Source organism: Bombina bombina, chromosome 2 (genome assembly GCF_027579735.1).
Source record: "Bombina bombina isolate aBomBom1 chromosome 2, aBomBom1.pri, whole genome shotgun sequence".
Lineage (NCBI taxonomy): Eukaryota > Metazoa > Chordata > Amphibia > Anura > Bombinatoridae > Bombina > Bombina bombina.
Window position 1 is genome coordinate 919,111,622 of NC_069500.1, and position 23,865 is coordinate 919,135,486.

A 23,865-nucleotide genomic window follows, 5' to 3' on the forward strand; every position below is an offset into this window, starting at 1 on the left:
GTTCTAGACATGTTCACATTAGAATTACTGCAAAATCCATTGTTATTAACAGACACATGCTTAGTTGCTATAATGTTTATATTGTTATTTTTGTTCAATCTAGAGTTAAGTTTTTGTTTTATCTACTGCTAACCTGTTTTTATGTAACTGTCAGATGCGATAGAAGAGTCATCCCTAGCCTGTCTAGTGCGAACCTTATAATGACTAATTCCTACCCATACCTAGAGCCCTCACATGTGCCCCCCTCACACTCACGCCATCTATGGCCTTCAGGTGTTAGATCACACACACACCCTAGAAAATTCTAATGGCCCTACCAACAATTAATCTAGTCTCACACAATGTGAGAGGACTAAACTCAGACGCTAAAAGGCGCACAGCATTTAACCACTACAAACGCCTCCGCGCAAATGTGATCTTTTACAGGAGACACATCTCAGTAAACCACAACTTCCTAAGTACTGGTCCAGCTTTCATCAACACTATCATTCTACTGCAGGGGAGAAAAAAAGAGGGGTGTCGATACTACTACATTCCTCACTACACTTCGTACACATAGACTCGACTACTGACAGAGAGGGAAGGTATTTGTTGGTGAGAGGCCAGATTCAGGGAGTAGAAGTCCTGTTTTGCAATATATATGCCCCAAACAAGAAGCAGGATGCTTTTTTCAGGGAAATTACAAGACTGCTAACGGGTTGGTCACAAATTAGAATAATTCTAGCGGGGGATTTCAATATTGACCTTCAGGCGCTCAGATATGTTGAGGCCCCACACTCTTCTAAAAAATCAAATCACCTAAGAAAGGTAGCCGACACAGTTTTAAACTCGTTGTCCCCACACACCCTAGTGGATTCCTGGAACTCTTTATATGGGGTCACAACAGACACAACACTTATTCCAAACTAGACTACATTATGATCAGCCAAATCCTACGCCCATTGCTGTTGTCAGCTAAAATCCACCCATGCACCTGGTCAGACCATTCCATCACACAGATATCACTCCAAGGTATAAAAAATCCCAACAGGATACAGACCTGGACATTTGACCCATCCTGCCTTCAAAACCTGCTGACAAAAGGAAAATTGACACAAGCAATGGAAGAGTACTGGGCTCTTAACCAGAACTCTACGTACAATCCAACTTCAGTTTGGGCCACCCATAAAACTGTAATCAGGGGCATGTTAATAAAAGAAAAAGCACAGATTAAAAAGGCAGCAAATTTAGTTATGGAGAGACTGACTAAGGACATTGAGAACCTAGAGAGGAAACACAAACTAACCCTATCCAAGTCCACCCTAAAACAATTAAACCAAAAATGAAACCAGCTTAATGAGATCCTCAATAATCAATCGATAAAATATGCCCATAGACTGAAGACACAATACTTCCTTTATGCCAACAAGCCAGATAAATACTTAGCCAAAAAGATCAGAGATAACTACGAGGCGGTGTCTATACCCCTCATATGTAAGGAAGAGGGTGGTGAGACTGGGCATCCCCAGGAGATTGTGGATGCCTTCGCCTCATTTTATCAGGAGTTGTACAATGGCAAAAAAGTCACCCAATGCAGGTCCACTGAAACCTTACTTAATAAATTTCTCACCAAAGCAAATCTGAAGAAAATCACAGAGGCAGATAGGGACTCCCTGAATTCCAAAATTACCATGATAGAAGTAGCACAGGTCATCAAAGAACTTAAGCCAGGCAAAGCTCCTGGACCCGATGGCTTACCGAGCGAATACTATAAGATGTTTGCTGGCCTCTTAATCCCACACCTTACACAATTAGCAAACCACATGCTGGAGGGCAGAGAGCTACCTAAAGACCTACTACAGGCTAAAATAGTAGTCATCCCCAAACAAGGGAAAGATCCAAAATTCTGTGCCAGTTATAGGCCAATATCCCTCATCAATCAAGATGTCAAAATAATCACAAAAATCTTAGCTAATAGGTTAAAACATATTCTTCCCACTATAATACACCCAGATCAGGTTGGTTTCATTAAAGAGATGGAAGCCCCGGACAACATCAGAAGGATGGTGTCGGTGATGGACTATCTTACTAGTCATGGAGTGCCTTCTCTGCTCCTATCCCTGGATGCAGAGAAGGCATTCGACAGGGTGGATTGGGGATACATGGGGGCGGTACTAAAAAAAAATGGGCTTCGAGGGATCCTTTATTTCTGCAATAAACACACTATACTCCAACCCCACAGCATATGTAAGGGCGATCGGCCACCAATCTTAGGCCTAGATTTAGAGTTCGGCGTTAGCCGTGAAAACCAGCGTTAGAGGCTCCTAACGCGGGTTTCTTACGTACTCCGGTATTTAGAGTTCAGTTACCGACACTCAAAAAACACCTAACGCTCACATTTCTACCGCCACCTCAGACCCAGTAGTAAACATATACCGACAAAAAAAACATCCACGAATCACAAAACAAATATTACACAAAGTACACTTACACTCATACAAACACTACACTATATTTATTTTTAAGATTTAATAATTTTTCATCAAAATACAAAGGATTAAAGTTGCGAGATCTTGGGTGTTAGAAAAAAAACAACACAAATCCATTTTCCCATTGACTTACATTGACACACGGGAAAAGACCCTCATATAACTACATCTAACTAATAACATTATCACAAACATACACTCATCGATGCATGCAAACAATATACACCACATGACATACTCAAAATATTTATTTATCACAAAAAGAACACGATTTAGTTACTTTTTCACACAAGCTCATGACTTCATTCACGTTACGAGGAAAACCAGTCTTAGAAAAAAAAAAGCACAAATTTTAGAGCCTCCATTGACTTCTATTGGGAAGACGTGCTCGTGCACGCGAAACCCTCATTTCCCTAACGCACGCAAATAGCGTAGACAGAAAAACTCCAAATACCAGCGCTAGAAAAGACATGATTTCATGCGTTAGACAAAGCTATGATAAATAGATCAAGAAATGACTATTTCCCTATGGTGGATTTATGGATTTTACTGTTTCAATATTCACAACACCATTACATTCTTTCAGACTTTTATATTACATCAACTACAAATCAACATCACTAGTAACAAACTTTTTTTAAAATTTTTTTACATTTAAACGGACACAAAAAAAAAGGAAAATTTTCAGGATTCACAAACAGTACACAATGGGAAACACCTCTCATTTACCTTTATTATTGCATTTCATTTATTCAACTCATATGCTTGCATCAACAGCATATCTACATAGGCTTAACACATGATCACTCATGGATGCACATACATTACTTTTAACATTCACTCATATATGTGCATTCAAATGATGGTGGAAAAACACATTACATTCTCTCGAGGAATCACAAAACACAACATATGGATTTTACTGTACTTTTAACATCATGATTCACTCACAATATACCATTAGGAATTACGTACAAGAACAACATCATTACAACAGATTTCAGATGTCACTTTATGGGAAGGAACAACAATGCCAGACCGCTATATAGAAGTCAGCATATGTGGGACACAATCACAATATATACGTACATGTACATAACACGCATCACCCATCACGCAACCACAAAGCACACATTTAGATTTTATTCAGCACACAATAACAATGTAGTCAAATACAACAACACAATGAGGATTTATGAACTACATAGGCAGGTTAAGAATATCATGACGTCATTAGAAGATTCAACCATACACATCACAGATTCACCACTGTTCCGCCCCTTTCGGAACTTTAACACTCAATATTACAATACAACATATAGGTAAAGAACTGTTTGGAACACCATTATTAGGGAGATTTGAATGGGACAATTAATAAATATTGTCAGATCGCAAATCACTTATATATACAATACTACAGATGACAGACGGGAAGTTCGGAATTATTATTGCGATTTGAAAGGGACGCATACAATATTGACAGCTCAGCAATCACTTATATATATAATACTACAGATGACAGCCGGAAGTTATTCAGTATTAGTGCCATTTTAAAGGGACGCATACAATATTGACAGTTCGGCAATCACTTATATATATAATACTACAGATGACAGCCGGAAGTTATTCAGTATTAGTGCCATTTGAATGGGACGCATACAATATTGACTGCTCGGCAATCACTTATATATACAATACTACAGATTGCAGACGGGAAGTTCGGAATTATTATTGCGATTTTAAAGGGACGCATACAGTATTGACAGCTCGGCAATCACTTATATATACAATACTACAGATGACAGCCGGAAGATATTCAGTATTAGTGCCATTTGAATGGGACGCATACAATATTGACAGCTCGGCAATCACTTATATATACAATACTACAGATGGCAGACGGGAAGTTCGGAATTATTATAGCGATTTTAAAGGGACGCATACAATATTGACTGCTCGGCAATCACGTATATATACAATACTACAGATGGCAGACGGGAAGTTCGGAATTATTATTGCGATTTTAAAGGGACGCATACAGTATTGACAGCTCGGCAATCACTTATATATACAATACTACAGATGACAGCCGGAAGTTATTCAGTATTAGTGCCATTTGAATGGGACGCATACAATATTGACAGCTCGGCAATCACTTATATATACAATACTACAGATGGCAGACGGGAAGTTCGGAATTATTATAGCGATTTTAAAGGGACGCATACAATATTGACTGCTCGGCAATCACGTATATATACAATACTACAGATGGCAGACGGGAAGTTCGGAATTATTATTGCGATTTGAAAGGGACGCATAAAATATTGACATCTCGACAATCACTTATATATATACAATACTACAGATGGCAGATGTTACTTTATCGTTTACAAACAATATTGCATCAACATTGATCGATCACATTCGATGCACATTATACACAACTATGCACTTTCATTCATGTTAGCCTGGACGTGTGCTTGTTACTATAACATTGCGTTTAAGAAATATTGATTACGCATATGATCAAACATTACAAACATGCACTGTATGTGTGATATTTGACACTTTCACATTGAGATTCATTGTTGGAAAACAACATTTCAGCAAACAACAAATAAACGCCCACTGTGAAAGCATTCGCGCCGCTCACATACAAACAGGTGAATACAATCAGCAAACATTACAAACTCACTACCATTGGACTAATCGTACTATAAATCCCCCAAAAAACATGGCCAATGCATCACTTGTGATCCACATCAGATCAAGTGCTTACCTTGTTACGCTGTTTTGAAAGATGGATGACGATGACATGGTAGACGCTGCTGGTGCTGCTATTGGCGAACTAGCTGTTGGTCGAATCAGGCAGCCTCGGCGGCTCAGACCGAGACGAAGGGGTCGTCTGGTTCGAGGTCCTCGTGTCTACAGGGTGAGACCCACCTTGGAAAACATGATTGACTTTGAGGTTTATGATAAGTATCGGCTCGATTGCGAACAGCTCATTGGCCTTTACGATCTTCTTAAACCTCATTTGTAGCCACGTATAAGAATAAGGACTGCTGTTCCCGCCATGAGTAAGATGCTAAGCTGTCTATACGTCCTGGCCTCCGGGAGTTTTCAATCCGGAGAACTGTACATGCATGGCCTGGCTCAAGGTACATTCTCTGGGGTGTTTGATAACTTTCTGGACGCTATGGTACGTATCAGTAAGCAATACATAGGATTCCCACAGAATGATGGTGATTGGAGGCGCCTGAAGCGGGAATTCTTTGATATTGCTCAAATGCCCAATGTCTTGGGAGCCATAGATTGTACCCAAATTGCGCTGCGTGCTCCAATTGATGACTTGCCCTTCAGAAATCGCAAACATTTTCATAGCCTCAACGTGCAGTATGTTTGTGACGCACGGATGAGGATTATGCATGTGTGTGCGAATTTTGGAGGGGCTATTCATGATGCCCGCATCCTCTCTCTGTCGTCCCTGTGGAGACAGTTTGAGGAAAGACAAATGCCCCCTAGTTATCTCGTTGGTGAGTATTTGTGCACAACATATTAAATTCGTTTGACAATTGCCACTGTATTTTTAAAATGTTAGCGTAATGTTCAGCTATAGGATGCAATTTAACCATATATTTTCCCCCCGCTAATGTCTACTTTTCGTTCAATGCAGATATGTAGCATGTCTTACCTTAAATGCTCAGATAGAGAATGTAATGTAACCATGTAGTTAGCATTTTCCACAAGGCTTGATTTAGGAGAAATACGCATATGTAGCATGTCTTAGATGAAATGGGAACATATTAGCTAATGCAATTTAACCATGTCATTGTCTCTTTCCGCTAATGTCTACTTTTCGTTCAATGCAGATATGTAGCATGTCTTACTTTAAATGCTCAGATAGAGAATGTAATGTAACCATGTAGTTAGCATTTTCCACAAGGCTTGATTTAGGAGAAATACGCATATGTAGCATGTCTTAGATGAAATGGGAACATATTAGCTAATGCAATTTAACCATGTCATTGTCTCTTTCCGCTAATGTCTACTTTTCGTTCAATGCAGATATGTAGCATGTCTTACCTTAAATGCTCAGATAGAGAATGTAATGTAACCATGTAGTTAGCATTTTCCACAAGGCTTGATTTAGGTGAAATACGCATATGTAGCATGTCTTAGATGAAATGGGAACATATTAGCTAATGCAATTTAACCATGTAATTGTCTCTTTCCGCTAATGTCTACTTTTCGTTCAATGCAGATATGTAGCATGTCTTACCTTAAATGCTCAGATAGAGAATGTAATGTAACCATGTAGTTAGCATTTTACACAAGGCTTGATTTAGGAGAAATACGCATATGTAGCATGTCTTAGCTGAAATGGGAAGATAGAGAATAATATTGAACTAGATATTTTAAATTTAAAAAACATTTGTTAATGGATTATCGTGGACAAAACTTTTTATTGTACTACAAATACTATTTTGAGGATTCTGTTAGAATTATGTTCTGTTCATAATTTATAGGTGATTCTGGGTACATGAGCCGGCCTTGGCTCATTACCCCCTTGCGTAGCCCGACTGATGTGTCTGAGGAGCGCTACAATAGGGCTCATAAGAGAACCATGGCGGTGGTTGAACGGATGTTCGGGCTCCTGAAGATGAGGTTCAGGTGCCTGGACAGGTCGGGAGGAGCCCTCCAGTACAACCCAAAGAAGGTAGCCTGTAGCGTCCTGCATAATATTGCACAGCGGGCTGGGATTCTGCAGGCCGTCCGGCCGGAAAGAGACCTCCTCAGAGATGAGGAGGATGATCCTGTTCTAGAGGGCCCATTCTGGGACGAGGGGCTCAATGTCAGAGCAGACATCATCAACCGCAACTTTAGACGGTAAAGAATAGAAGTTAGACTGGAGTATTATCAATAGATGTGAACTCTAGGGAAATGACAAGTAGAGAATTGTGAAAACATGTTAGGATTGTTCATCAAATGCTAAAAATGTGTTTCATTTATTAATATAGGTGATGCTCTGGCCATTGGGTCCTGTAGCGAGTCTTTGCCACCTGGTTTTTAAAGAGGACATCAGCTGGTAAGTATAAATGTCTTGACTGTTGCTGGCATGAATTGTACACAAATACATCATATGGCATACATTTTATTAACTAGTATTTAGTTTACACATTACTTAAAATGTAAATATTCAGAAAGGGATCCTCTAGCATGACTATGGTTCAATGTCACACATTAGAGGTTTGTTCTGCTCAATATGACTCATCTTCACACTTGATGGAACATAACACAAGATGCTACACACGCTTAGTAAGCTAGTGAAAGAAATTTTGTATGAAATGGGGGGTGGGAGAGGGCTACAGAAATGATTCACACACTTGTAGTAATTTTGAATAAACTCTTTATGCCATTAGGGAGCTGACTTAATCTAAAGACTGAAAGGGAAGAATTAGAAGCCTGACAGTGAAGATTGCCCAGACTGACAGTGGAAAAAGCCAAGATTGAAATTGAAGTATACCAATGGGATCATGTCTGGCATTATCTTTCAAATCTGCTGACCTTGAAAACCATACAAAGACATGTTCACATGGTAAGTGCCAACTATTTGATAGAATAAGGCTGTGGAGGCATCCTATTGGAGACACTTAGATGATTTTCTAATTTTTTGATGGTATTTCCCAGTCCTCTATTTAATGAACTGATGAATAAGACACCTATTGAAGATCAACTTGTTTACCCCTGAATTGACTTTTATAGACCATGCATTATCCAGGTTGGTGTACCAATGCATGCTAGTGAAGACTGTTGAATATTAGTAGCTTACATACATTAGTCATATTTAGTTCTTAATTAGATATTTAGGGATCACAATCAGACACTTAGATGATTTTACTTTTTTAGATGGGATTTCACAGTCCTCTATTTAATGAACTGATGAATAAGACACCTATTGAAGATCAACTGTTTACCCCTGAATTGACTTTCAAAGACCATGCATTATCCAGGTTGGTGCATGCTAGTTAAGAATCACAGGAAGAATGTTGATTATTGTTAGCTTACATACATTAGTAATACTTATTTCATCATTAGATATTTAGGGATCACAATCAGAAAAAGGAATACATATTATAGTTGATATAGAGGTATTTGAATGGACATGAAATATTACATTTATGTTCAGCATACATATATTGTTGAAATGTGATATACATTATTATGTTTAATTAGAAATTTGGATATTTCAATTTAATTTTTATTCCACAATATAATGGTGTATGTTTTTTTTTAATTTTAAAATCAATGTAATAAATATCTTTACCAAATGTTGAACAAAGTTAGAGCATAGAAACAAGATGATTGTAAATGTATTTTATGAATATTTGACAACGTGTGTATTAACTTTGTTCAATTTTTATTTTTTTATTTCAGATTGGCATCTGATGACTTCCAGGAATATTTTTATTTTTCATAACCTTTTTTTTTTTTTTAAATGTTAATAATAAACATTTTATTATTAAATACACTCTTTTGAACAGATTATAATAAATATCCATATAATCTGTCAATAAAAAAAAGTTTGACACCCATGACTGGTAGTTGGCTATTTGACAAGCACATGCATAAGATCAAATAATGCATTAATTTTTGAAAATCAACTGATTCCGAGAATATTACATTAAACTATCTTTTTTAACATCCATCGATGCTTTTCTTTAGAAATGATTAGATGTTAAAATAATTTGGGATATGCAGTCAATGTCACAAAAAAATTTGTTTTACACTTTTAAGAAGGGGAAGTGGTTCAATTACATTAAAGTGACAGTGTTGTTGAATGTAAAATTAATTTTATAAGATCTTGTATCTTCCTTAGGTATCTCAAAACATTATTTTCGAAATTTTTAAAATGTTTACTTTTATAAATGGTAGGTCATTTAACTTGATATTTTTCACAAGCTAGTTATTGGATGCCAGGTTAATCGATGTAATTTTCTAGTGGAGTCATTTAACTATAGTTATTAATATTATGTAGTTTTTTAAATCTTACCTCTTGGGTTAGACATCAAATATCTATATATAATTTTAATTCCCCTTTAGTTTATTTTGACAATGTTAAATCAACATTCAAAATGTTTTGGTCCTTAAAGGGACATTCACAAAGTATATTGTGTATAGATTTTTAAAAAAATCATAAAAGAATTTAAACATATTTATAAAGTAATATAGAATTACATTCAGTCTTTAAATATACTTTTAAAAAAATACATCAATGCACATATCTTAGTCAATTACATAAGGCATCTATGTGCAACCAACAATCAGCATCAAAATAGCCTATGTAGATATGTATTTAATCAAAGAATATATATAATTACAATCTAATGATTGAATACCAAAACATATTAAGTTGTTCAAATATTATAATCTTATACAAAATGCATACATAACATATAGCTTAATGTCCCTCTAAGCTGAAGTCTCCAAAATACCTCCTTTACAAAATATATTTCAGTCAGTGTGTAAAACAATCCAGAAGTTATTCTAAATATGCTTTACTCATATGTTATACTAATTTAGCAAAAGGAAGGTGCCTAGGTTTCTGATATTTTAAGCATTATTGTGAAATGTTTATTTAAAGGGACATGAACTAAAAATATACTTAAAGGCAGACAGTTAAAAAATTAATGATTTATACATTCTGAATGAGTATTCTATTTTAAGCAACTTTAAAAATTGTCTCGTTTTATGAATGCTCCTTGTGATGTTGCTATCATTACTTTAAAAAAAAGGCATTAAATAGATAATTTATTTGCTTCAGTACTCTGGACCGAACTTTTTTTTTTTGGTTGGATTAATTTATCCAACAATCATCAAGGACAACCCTTGTTTTTTGAAACAATTGTCCGTAATCTAAAATATCATTATTGATTTGCAAAGAAAGATAACTGTTAACATTTGAGAATCGGATTAAATTATAAAGTTGCTTAACATTTCATGCTCAATCTGAATCACCAACGCTAAATTTGTTTGGACAGTGTCCCTTTAAGAAATTTAAATAGTGTATTTACTTCTCTTCCTATCTTGACATACTTTGCTTGAAAAGCATATTGAGATAGGCTCAGTAGATGAAGATTGGTGGATGCACAGAGATGCCTTATGTGATTGGCTCAACCATGTGCATTTAAATTTCTTCTGTTGAGGATATCTAAATACTAAGATCAATTGATTTACATTTTAAAGTCTAAACAATCTTCTATCTCTACAGATCATTTTATACAATTGTTTGTTTGTAATGTCTATTTAAAAATAAAGACGCCATTGCAAAATAACATATATGAGCACTTCCGACAAATACAAGCTCGAGGTTTATTTGCTAATAACAAACAAACCTGTAGTTTACCATTTATAAACAGATTATCCAAGTTACTGACCTTATAACCTGAATTTGATCATTAAGAAATATTGCGTGGGAAACGCATCTTGAAACACCCGATTAGCATCTTTAAACATTAGTCTAATGTCACGCAATAGCACACAATCAATGTGCATTATGAAATACATTTAATAGAGCAATGTCAATACTTCACAATAAGTCAACAAATTTATTTTATGAAAAATAAAGACATACAATATTAAATGTGTATTTGTATTAAAGAAAAAGACCGTTATTAAACTGAGAAATGTCTACAACATTTAATAATGTGACAGTATTATATTTTAAAGAGAATTTAATCATTAATATTTAACGGATCACGGATATTAAATCTGCGTCACACATATCCGCATGATAGGCCCATGAGTTACAAATAAGTCTACATGAAAAATGAAGTAACAGCACCACCATGAGGTATGTGTAAGGAAGTTAATAAGATATGAAACATTAATGAACGGCCAATCAGAGTTCATCACACAAACACAACTTGAGTCAGGATGGTCTCACAGACATTCTAACAATATTTCAAACCTTTATCCAATCAGATGTACAGATAACTTGTCCCATGGTGCATCTCATGTTTGCTTCACCATATAAAAGTCCATTACACGTTGCCATCTTTGTCAGTTCTCTAATGCCTGCAGGCGTACTGTATATATAATTTATATATATATACAGCATATCCGTAAAACCAGCAGGCATGTCAGCTCCCAGGTTCACCAAGGAGGAGAGCGCTGCACTGGTCCACGCCGTCAAGGACTTTTATCCCCAGCTGTTTGGGAACAAGAGGAGGTTGACAGATGCGCACGTTAAGAAGGCCCTCTGGGAGTCTATCACCAATGCGGTTAGATTGGTGTGTGACGTCCAGAGGACCCAGGATCAGATCATGAGGAGATTCGGAGATATGAGGTTGCGGTTAACCAAAAAAGTCAACCTCATAAGGGACTGGGTACAAGCCCGTAAAAGAGGTGGCAAAAGAGAGGCCCCGCGGAAACTGTACCTACTCCCTTATGAGGTGACTTTATGCGAGCTCCTCAATCTCCGGGTCCCCAAAAGATTTTGATCCTCGCCATCCTCGGCCTCCTCTTCTTCCCTCCCAGCTGCGGGATCTGAAAGTCCTGACGCGGGGGCCAGGGCAGCTGCTTCTCCGTCCGGTGGCCTGGGAGGAGATGGAGAATCTGAACAAGGTAATTATCCAACTTCATATAATAACTTAATATTTGTTATTTTTATCAAAAAATGTGTATATAGTCAGATACTAAACCTATACAGATCTCACAACATACACTACATATGATGTTTAGATATCTGATTTTAGATTAGTGATACATGAAATAGGAATGATGTGTCTTGCGCTCTACAGAATATGCGTCACAGAGCGAAAATGGAATTTCGCATCCACGTTAACATGGCTTTGCTGTAAGTGGCATTGCTTTCTACATGTTGGTCAAATGACGGATGCGTAATTCCGCTTGGAATCATTGCGCAATGATCGCGAAAATGGAATTTCGCATCCACGTTAACATGGCTTTGCTGTAAGTTGCATTGCTTTACACATGTTGGTCAAATGACGGATGCGTAATTCCGCTTGGAATCATTGCGCAATGATCGCGAAAATGGAATTGTGCATCCACGTTAACATGGCTTTGCTGTAAGTGGCATTGCTTTACACATGTTGGTCAAATGACGGATGCGTAATTCCGCTTGGAATCATTGTGCAATGATCGCGAAAATGGAATTGCGCATCCATGTTAACATGGCTTTGCTGTAAGTGGCATTGCTTTACACATGTTGGTCAAATGACGGATGCGTAATTCCGCTTGGAATCATTGCGCAATGATCGCGAAAATGGAATTGCGCATCCACGTTAACATGGCTTTGCTGTAAGTGGCATTGCTTTACACATGTTGGTCAAAATGAAATGTGAATTTTTATATATGTGAAGAATACAGTATTCTTATTTTCAATATTATACATAATAAAAAAAGAAGACTAAAAATAAATTATAACATATGCCCATCAATTGATGAGAATGAAATAACAACAATCAATAATTAAAGCTACAGTAAACAACACAACTGATTGAAAATAAGAGTACAGGATATATTTATCATGAATTTAATTGAGGAAACAATTAACTCATGGGACTAACAAAGGATTAATAGTTTGAAATTGATTTGCTAATAATGTAAAGATTTTAAACATGGCATGATTTGTATTAATGATATGCAATCCTCATTTAATATATTACAGATATGGATGTTGCTGCTGGATCCTTAAGGCAGGGCTTGTCACAGTATGGTATGTCTCATTTTAATTGACATTTGTCTTAGAAACATGGACAGAACATTACATACTAAATCCACATTGTTCAATATTTATATGTAATGTCCCTTTAATAGATGGAAATTAAATAATTGTTCGGATATCCTTAAATAACATATTAGATTTGAATTGCATGCTCAATCCCATTCATTACATCAACATATGGAGTAGATAATTCATTAACACCAACATTGTCAAATCAATATAATTTTATATTAAAGAGATACTGAGCTACAATTATTAATGTTGTCATTCAGATAGAGTATGCAATATTAATAAACATTTAAATATAATACTATCATCATATGTGAAATCTTCTATTGCTAAATGTATTTTAAAATCAAGAATGTACGTTTATCTGCATCTCAATTTTGGTTGACCAACCTGGGTTTTTATTGATGATTGGTGGATACCTTCAACAAACAATATTTATTGAATCCAATATTGCTTATCTGCCTTTAAGATTAAAATGTAGCAGCATTCAAATTATAATAGTAGTCAATGTTAAATCATTTTGAACAGTTTGAACAGAGAAATCAATGATTTAAATTAATCATGTCAGTGTCCCTTTAATAAACAATAGATTCATTCATCTTTACATTCTTTGGATTAAACAATATTGATATATAATTCACATATTCACTGTTGGAGTTATAATATAGATATCAGCATACTCTAACAGCACCATGATTACATATTTGTACTAATCAATTTGGTTTTGTATTGTGATAAATATGTGTTGTGTCCTAAACCAGATTACTGTACATTGCACAAATGGCTCGATGTGCCACATGTGTTTGTTTAGATTTGTCAACAGCTGCTCTTCAAAATGTGGTTTGTGTGTATTCTTTTACGAACATTGATCAATGGGTATATTTAGATATGCAATAGCATCGTATGAGATGAGTTTGATGTCTAATATAGTCTGAAATTAAACATATGTTCAATACAGAATTTTTAACAGAATCCCCTTGATTCAATCAAGCATTTTCTGGTTTAATGACTGCTCTATTCTTCACATTTTAAAGTTGATTAATCTTAAAATTTGAGACAGATGTGATTTAGTGATATCCCAAATGTGTTTCCTAATATATATCTATATCATTCATAGAGAGAGTTGGTGTGGTGAGCCCACAGGAATCCAGCAGTGACATAGAGCCGCCTTTGCGGTCTCCTGGTAAGTCCATTGACTCATTTATATGTAATTGAAGGTGTATTGGTAATCAATATTATGAGCATGATTCTGATGAAGCATAACATTTGAAACAAACATATAATTTTCTCTTCTGATTATATATTAATTTTCTTTTAATATTGAACGATTAATAATATAAACTTTATTAGTCTACACATTTGTTATTCAGAAGATGTATAGCATATGTTTGTTTCCATGTTCTTTTTTGACAACAGTCATCAAGTGATACACACATGAGAAATCTTAAATGTTCTATGTACTATGCTTTTATGATTTTTAAATTAATCCAAACAATACATCGAAAATATGAATCATTGAGAATAACAAATCTAATGTAATTTGTATGCTCCATCAAAATGATGTAAATCATAACTTTGTGTGTGTATATCTTTAATGCAACATTGATGTGTGTCTTTGAACAACAGTAACATATGTTATAATATCTGTTGTTAACGTGTACACAACATGTTATGTTTTACAGAGATTGATTTAACATATGTGACGGAGGAGGAAGAGGCTGCCTTGGAGTCTAATGGTATGTGAAATATATCTATCATGTTTCCAACATGTTGCTTTATTTGAAATAATTTCATTGAAGACATTCAAAGTCTACAGCTTTTGCACTTTAAAAAGGAATATTATTTGTCTGTTCAAATACACTACTGCCCCCTTTCTATATCAGGCAGCATGAAACATTTTGAATTGAAAATATTTAAAATTCATGCCATCATTATGTCACATGCATATTCCAGGCCAAAACACAATAATAATGTTATATTTGTACAGACAGTAATTGATATTCATCAGAGTGCCTATATGCATACCATATCCTCATTTCATAATTGTTTACAAATTCAAACACACTTCTAAGTATATTGAAAACATAATCAATTTGAAATGCGTTGATTTGATTTCATGATGTATGAGATGTTAATATATATTTATTAAATTTTCAGATGGATCCACCACTTCTGGTCATCTGGTTTCCGCCCCTGCACAGTCACAGACCCCTCCCCATGCCCAGACCCCTGCCCAGACCCCTGACCATGCCCAGACCCCTGCCCAGACCCCTGACCATGCCCAGACCCCTGCACAGACCCAGACCCCTGCCCATGACCAGACTCCTGCCCATGCCCAGACCCCTGCCGGCCCTTCCCATTTATCATTTCCTGTCCCTCCCAAAAAAAGCCCCTACAACCCCCTTCGCCGCTCTCCCCGTATTATGGCCCGTACAGCTGGCCAGACCCCAACTCCCCACTCCCCAGCTGTACGGCCTACCCTGGAGCGGCAGCTCACCCCTCCCCAAGCCAATCCCATCCCTCCCCAAGCCAATCCCATCCCTCCCCCCTGTCTCAACCTTCATTGTCCTGGGTGTCGGATTGTCCTTCCCAGGCACAGCTGTAAGTATCATTCAAAATCTACGTTATAAGATACTTAAAGGTACAGTGAAGGTAAATATTTTCTATTGTGATTCAAATAGAGCATGCAATGTTAATCAAATTTATAATTTACTACTCTTATGAATTATTCTTCATTCTCTTGATATCTTTATTGAAACAAAGAAATGCCTATAATTATTTTAAACAATAAAATAATTGTGGCCATCATTTCTTTATTGTTGGATGAATGTATCCATCAACCAGCAGGGACAAACAAAGTTGATAAACAAATATTGGCTTCCCTAAAAAGCAACATTCTTGCATTCAAAATCTAGCTATAGAATTCAAACATTTAAAGAATATGTGTAAGTTTTAAAGATTTGTAATGTCATGCTCTATCTGAATCAGTCAATTAAATATTTAGGTTCAGTGTCCCTTCAATTGGATATCACTACATATACCAATCACCACTACTTGGATCCAACAATTAATGTACAAATGTTGATACATTATCTCTTGTCTAACCCAGTGGGAATGTAATTTCTTCAGGTTGCTATGTTTACACAGCTTGTCCTCAATGCCAAAATGTTTAAGGATAGGTGTGCCTACCACAGTATAATTGAAATATTTAAATTGCTAATGTAAGTACAATGTAAATCCTTTAACAAGATTTGATACACTCAAGCTGTATAAGTGGATCATCTAAAACCAATTAAAGGGGACAACATGTTTGAGTAAACTGTCCCTTTAATGATTTCTGTCTGTCTGAATAACCTAATTCATGTGTAAAGAATAAATTTAAACTAATTGATGTAAAGAATGATTTGTCTTTATGATGACAATGTATCTTTTCTATTTTTTTCGTCTGTTGTGTAATTATCCTTAATATTTAATGTAATCTTTATTTTAGGCTGTGACTCAGCATGGCTCATGCTAGAAGGTATAGCAAGAGTAGAGCAGGCCGTGTTGAGGAACGCAGCTGTCCTGAGAGGGATGAACGACACCATGCAGGCCCAGCTCCGGGTTCAGGACTTGACTCTGCGTGCAATTATGCGATTAAGTTCAAGGCCTGAATCTGGAGCTGGACATGCACAGGACGATGAAGAGGATTACCAGTAAGTGGAGGATCTGGAGATGCTCCAAGGTGGCAGATAAGAATCCTCCGTCCACATGTTGATTTTTTTTATTGTTGCCATTTGGCCTTTTTAAAAGTTTATTAAAAGTTTATTGTTGTGCCTGTTGCACTCTTTTACCTTGTCATATGTCTCCAATGGGGCTATGGTGGCCCTTGGCAACTCTCTTCATGGACTGTGATGCACTGTGTTACCTTGTCATATGTCTCCAATGGGGCTATGCTGGCCCTTGGCAACTCTCTTCATGGACTGTGATGCACTGTGTTACCTTGTCATATGTCTCCAATGGGGCTATGCTGGCCCTTGGCAACTCTCTTCATGGACTGTGATGCACTGTGTTACCTTGTCATATGTCTCCAATGGGCTATGGTGGCCCTTGGCAACTCTCTTCATGGACTGTGATGCACTGTGTTACCTTGTCATATGTCTCCAATGGGGCTATGGTGGCCCTTGGCAACTCTCTTCATGGACTGTGATGCACTGTGTTACCTTGTCATATGTCTCCAATGGGGCTATGCTGGCCCTTGGCAACTCTCTTCATGGACTGTGATGCACTGTGTTACCTTGTCATATGTCTCCAATGGGGCTATGCTGGCCCTTGGCAACTCTCTTCATGGACTGTGATGCACTGTGTTACCTTGTCATATGTCTCCAATGGGGCTATGCTGGCCCTTGGCAACTCTCTTCATGGACTGTGATGCACTGTGTTACCTTGTCATATGTCTCCAATGGGGCTATGCTGGCCCTTGGCAACTCTCTTCATGGACTGTGATGCACTGTGTTACCTTGTCATATGTCTCCAATGGGGCTATGCTGGCCCTTGGCAACTCTCTTCATGGACTGTGATGCACTGTGTTACCTTGTCATATGTCTCCAATGGGGCTATGGTGGCCCTTGGCAACTCTCTTCATGGACTGTGATGCACTGTGTTACCTTGTCATATGTCTCCAATGGGGCTATGCTGGCCCTTGGCAGCTCTCTTCATGGACTGTGATGCACTGTGTTACCTTGTCATATGGCTCATATATTCCTTATTTTTACAAGATTATTTATAAACGTTGTTGATGTTTTCTTACATACTAATAAAAGACATGTCATTGCACAAATCTTTGTCCTGATTCTTCATGTTATTTTTTGAAAGCTCTAGTTTATGTTGTTGATCCTTAAAGGGACCTACCAAAAATATTTTTTAGAATAAAATCATATATGTAAGACAATTGTAAATGACTTTAAGATTAACATCTCCAATGTAATCTTATTATTTGTCTTTATATATTTTTCTCTTAGCTTTATCATTGCATGATTATGATTAGCATAGTAATTGTTTTATATATGTATATATAGATTGTTATTTGGGTATATATGTATATTTCAATGTTCAGATCCATGTGTGTATTTAGAAACTCTGCATGAATTGATGCACCTTTAACAAATGATCTGAGTATTGATACAATGATATAATCCCTGTAAAGTGTTCATTTTATTGAAATAGTATTGTTTATGTGTATCCTCTTTTTAAAAACAAAATCATGTCCCTTTAAGTGATGGTGAGCACAATTGTTAATGAATGTATTTCCATTTCTAAAGCGTTTTTGTCCTTTTTACATGAACAAGGACATATAATCTTATTAATAAACAATCTTATTGTAATGTTGACAGCACATGTATTTCATTTTCAATTCTATCTTATTGTAAAAGTGTAACCAAATAAATCTCTGTGTGTAATGCAAATAATTTAGATGATGAATATTTGTTAACAAATATGTTAACAAAATACTTCTCCTCCCATATATGGCTATAGGTAGGCTGACCATAATTAAACTTGAATAAATGACACGTTTAATCAATCCATGTATAACTATTGTTATTCCAAAACAATCCAAACATATCTTAAAACATCAATGGCATATGTATTTCTCATGTGTATCTTTTAAATGTTAAACATATACACCATAGCTATATTTCAAGGGACAGTCAAGTCCGAAAAGATGATTCATGATTTGGTGACATTCCTAGATAGCAATCTAGACACATACTAGTTCCTAAAATATAAATACGTTTCTTAGTGATATGCCAAGATGTCACTGAGTCCTTGTATTAGCTGCGGTTTTTCAGCGATCTCGGATGCGCCATGTTGCTTAAGACGTCACCTGCCAGGCTGTCCAATGATTCCTTGTATTGACTGACGTTCTTACGTGATCAAGAATGTGCCTTTTATTGGATTGCGTTTTGACGCGATCAAGGATGCGCCTTTTTTTTTTGGGCGTTCTTACGTGATCAAGAATGTGCCTTTTATTGGATGGCGTTCTTACGTGATCAAGGAAGCGCCATGTTAAGACGTCACATGCAAAGGTAAAAAAACGTCTGATTGGATTACGTAGTCCCGCAATATTTGTTTGTGCACGTTAAAAACGTTTGTGACTGCAGCCAATTTTAAAAACCTTGCGAATATGTATTATTTGCATCATGTTACATTGTTGACCCGTAGCTGATAAAGACCACCACATTCTCTTTTGCTGGATGTCTGGTTGAATAAACGAACAAAAGCAAAATGTTTTCATGCATATGATATTTCGAGGCAAGTGCAAATCTCTATAGTCCATGTTGTTTAATATGTTTGTCAACAATGTTCCTTTCTCTGAAAAATGACTGTTGTGTTTAATGTTAAAGATATCTAATTAATAAATATGCGCTATTGTGTTAGAATAAAGTAATCAATATGCATTTATCTTTATCATATGCTAAATATATGATGCCGACTTCTTCGAAATGTAATTTCGTTGTATATTTTATTAAAGGTTCATTAGACACTCACATTATAAATCAAAAGCTTTTATTTTGTCTCTAGTTAGATAGTCCATTGTTTAACAAATACGTTTCATTTTGCTTCTGTTCTAAGAAAATGTAAGTAATTTTCAGACTCCTCGCAAAGCCTCTGAGTTTCATGTGAGTACCATCTCCAGCTTTCTCCTGTTTGTGTAAAGGGTCTTTTCATATGTTAATGATGGGGTATTGTCTTGTTTTACGGTTGTAATGGGGGTTCATCTATATTTTCAATAGAGCTAACCCGATTTTCTTTGAAAGTGTTTGAAGCTTTGTAATATTGATATCAGTATATGTTAATCTTGTTGTTTGTAGTAGTGTCTATTACATACAGTTCTGTTAAAAATATAGTATACTGTCCCTTTAATGCAAATGTTGATTTTTGTATCATGTATGAGTTCCACATTGTTTAATCTTCAAATATATTATTGTTAGCATATTTTCACCCCCCCCCCCACTCCTAAAAGGACTTTAAACCATATTCATTGTTCAAACAAATGTCTTTCCAATAAAAAAATAACACAATAATGTCTCTTTAAGAAAATAGACTTTATTTAACACGTCAATATAAATGTGATTTCAATATTTATTTTTTGAACAAGTACATGTAGATATACCAACAAGCTTCAAATATGTGTTAGCATATGTAATTTTGTTAAAGGGACAGTTTAGAAAACAAATAATGTTTTTCATTATTCTAAAAGTCAATTATGTAATATCAATGATATCAAATGTTTCTCACCAATTAATCATTTGTCTGTGTTTATTTAAATTTGCTAGCTAAACCTATGAGGTTCGTGTGCTCATTTCTTCGAGCTTGAAGAGTGCATGTAATCATTATACAATTTGACCACTAGAGGGCATTTGGATAGCATTTGTATATGTAAAACCTTGTGCTCATACAGCATATTATTTACCATGTATTGATCATTGATATCTAAAATGTTGTTATGTCTGAACAACAAATAAGTGGTCATTTTTCATAGTCATAGATACAAGGTTAAGCACATAAGTCACACGTATTTCTCCATGTTTTGTTGTTTCCAACTTGATAATGCGTAATACAGTGTTTTCTTTGTAATCAATAATTTTCTGACTGTCCCTTTAAGCTGTGTTATTGGCATTCAAACAGTAATATGCCATCATGGATAATTGTAATGGTAATTTTGTTTGCGATTCGGGAAACAGTTTGGACATCACATCACAGAAACCAATCAATATCATGAACAAGGATAGGTATGTGATGATGTGGTTTTCACACACTTATAACCCACACTCTGCAAAAAATCTGCCTCCATGGACCCGGTCCCATAGAAGTAGATTATATACAGAGTGTGGTCCACAAGTGTATGAAAACCACATCATCACATACCTATCCATTACACATTAAATAAAAAAAACATTAAAGATGAAAACAAATACTTACTTCCTCTTCCTTCCCCTCTTCCCACGGGGCTGAGGCTCTGGGAGGGGCAACTGCCGACTCCGAAGAGTTCTCCTTGGAGATGTTGTGGGAAGAGTGGAAGGAAGAGTACTGGGACGACCAAGGTGAGGAGGAGAAGATGGCTGAGGAGGAGAAGATGGCTGAGGAGGAGAAGATGGCTGAGGAGGAGAAGATGGCTGAAGAGGAGGAGATGGCTGAAGAGGAGGAGATGGCTGAAGAGGAGGAGTAGATGGGCCGGCAGGAGTAGATGGGCCGGCAGGAGGAGATGGGCCGGCATGAGGAGGCCCAGCAGCAAGAGGCCCAGCAGCAAGAGGCCCAGCAGCAAGAGGCGGACCAGGAGGTAGACCAGCATGCGCCTCCCGGAAAAAATTGAACATCTCTTGGTGCAGATGAAAGATTCTGTTTTGGCCTTGTTCGATTCTATTGAGTATGTTTATTATTTGGTTTTGTCCTTCAATTATTTGATTTTGGCCATCAAGTATTCTAGTGCGTCCTTCGATATTTTGTATCCGGGAGTTACGCATCTGGTCTATGTAGTCCAGTAGAACCCGCACCTCCGCTATTTCCTCTTGTTGTGCTTGGCGGGGTACCCGTGCACGGCGGGGTGCCCGTGCACGGCGGGGTGCGGGTCCTTGAGGGTCCGCTGGTTCCGCGGGATCCTCCTCTGCTTCCGGGGCCTCTTCATCAGCTCCCGTGCGCTCTTCGTCACGGGGGGCCTCTTCCCTCCGAAGTGGAAATTCCTCCCCACCACTCTCATCCCGGGGAGATGCATGAGGCTGTGTTTCCTGTGCTGCCTCCTCCCCAGACTCTGTATATTTAAAAATAAAAATAAAAAATGTATATATTAGCATATTTGCAAATCAAGCTTTAAATGACTTAGCTTACGAAACAATTACAAATGCAGAATCATTAATCCACTTTGAAATCTAACAAACAATCAATACGATTTCCGCTTTTTCTAAACCGTGTTTGTGATATCTGTGGTCAATGTGAATGTTTTTGCGTTTGTTTTCAGTCTGTTTAAATGCACACCTAACCTATAGTCTAGATACTGATGTAACCGCTAAGTAATTGAATGCGTGTAAACAACGTTATAGCATTAATCTGATCCTTAAAGGGACATGAAACCCAATGTTTTATCTTTCATGATTTAGAAGCATACATTTATTATCAACTTTCTAATGTACTTTTCTTATCTAATTAGCTTCATTCTCTGGATATTCTTTGATGAAAAGCATATCTAAATATGCTTATAAGATGCTGATTGTTAGCTGAATATAGCTGCCTCCTGTGATTGTTTCACCGTGTGCATGGCTATTTCTTCATTAAAATATATCTCAAGAAGGATTCAAATTAGGTAATATAAGTACATTTGAATGTTTTGTCAAATTGTATTCGCTACCTGTGGCAAACCTAGCCACTTCTGGACTATAACGTAAGAAAGCTTGTCTATAGGCTGTATATTGTGCTATGTAGATGTGACAGACCCTTCTGTCAGCACTGAAAGAGTTAACTGTGTTCAGCTTTAGCCTCAACTATTGTGCACTGTCATTAATGTTATTAATACACAGTCCATTGTTTAATCACCCTCAGAGAGCAAATGCTTAGGTGATAAGAAAAGCCAAATGTATCTTGTGTTTAAATTGTTATCAGCTTAAGCAAGGTAAATCTATTGTATCATGTCAAGGGTGTGTTCCCTTCATCTAATGTACAACATTCTTTCAACCCCCCTTCTGGGGGGGGTCAGACCTGCATAAATACTGGGCATATGAGCCTTAATAAAAGTCATTCTGTTTTAAAACCTGAAAACTGGCTGGGTTGTGAATTGCTGATTCCCTATGCAGGACATTGTTCCCTGGTGTTAACCCTTGGTATCCGGTTGGTACCGTTACAATTGGTGGCAAGCGACGGAATGAACCTTATCGCCCAGAAGAGCAACTACACAAGCCAGTAACCTCAGGAAGAGGGGGATTACTACAATACTGACTAAGATGGAAGGAGTACCAGGGACCGAAGTGAATGGAGATGGATTATTCTAAGCTAAAGAGACAAACGTTAAAGGAACTGCTAGAAGCCAGGGGAAAGATAGGCAGCAGCAAACCCAAGGCTATATTAATTGCTGAGCTGATGGAGGGAGACAGAGCTCGCAGCGCTACGCCTCCAGCAGCCATGGAGGAGACCCTATACCAGAGGGAAATGAGGACCAGGCTGGAATTTTTACCCCAACCTGTACCACGGGATATGCTATCCGTGGTAATGGCAGATGTGCAGGAGTACGTGATGGCACACAGTCCGCGGAATGCATCCTCCCGAGCAGAATCCATTTTGGACGCACTCAGCAACCCAGTAAGACCTAAAATCCCATACCATGCATTTAAAATGTTTTGTGAGGAGAAGGATGAGATTGATGGGTATTTACAGGATTTTGAGAGACTGTGCGAGTTACATGATTTGGAGCAGTCCGTATGGGTGCCGGTGCTAGCAGGCAAGCTAGCCGGTAGGGCAGCGGAAGCGTATCGCGCTGTACCCAGGGAGGACAGCAAGGATTACGCTAAAGTGAAGAGTGCGATCTTGGAAAGATATGCCATTACCTCAGAGGCATACCGGCGCAAGTTTAGAGGCCTGCGCAAGCCAGAAAGAGATTCACATGCAGAGTGG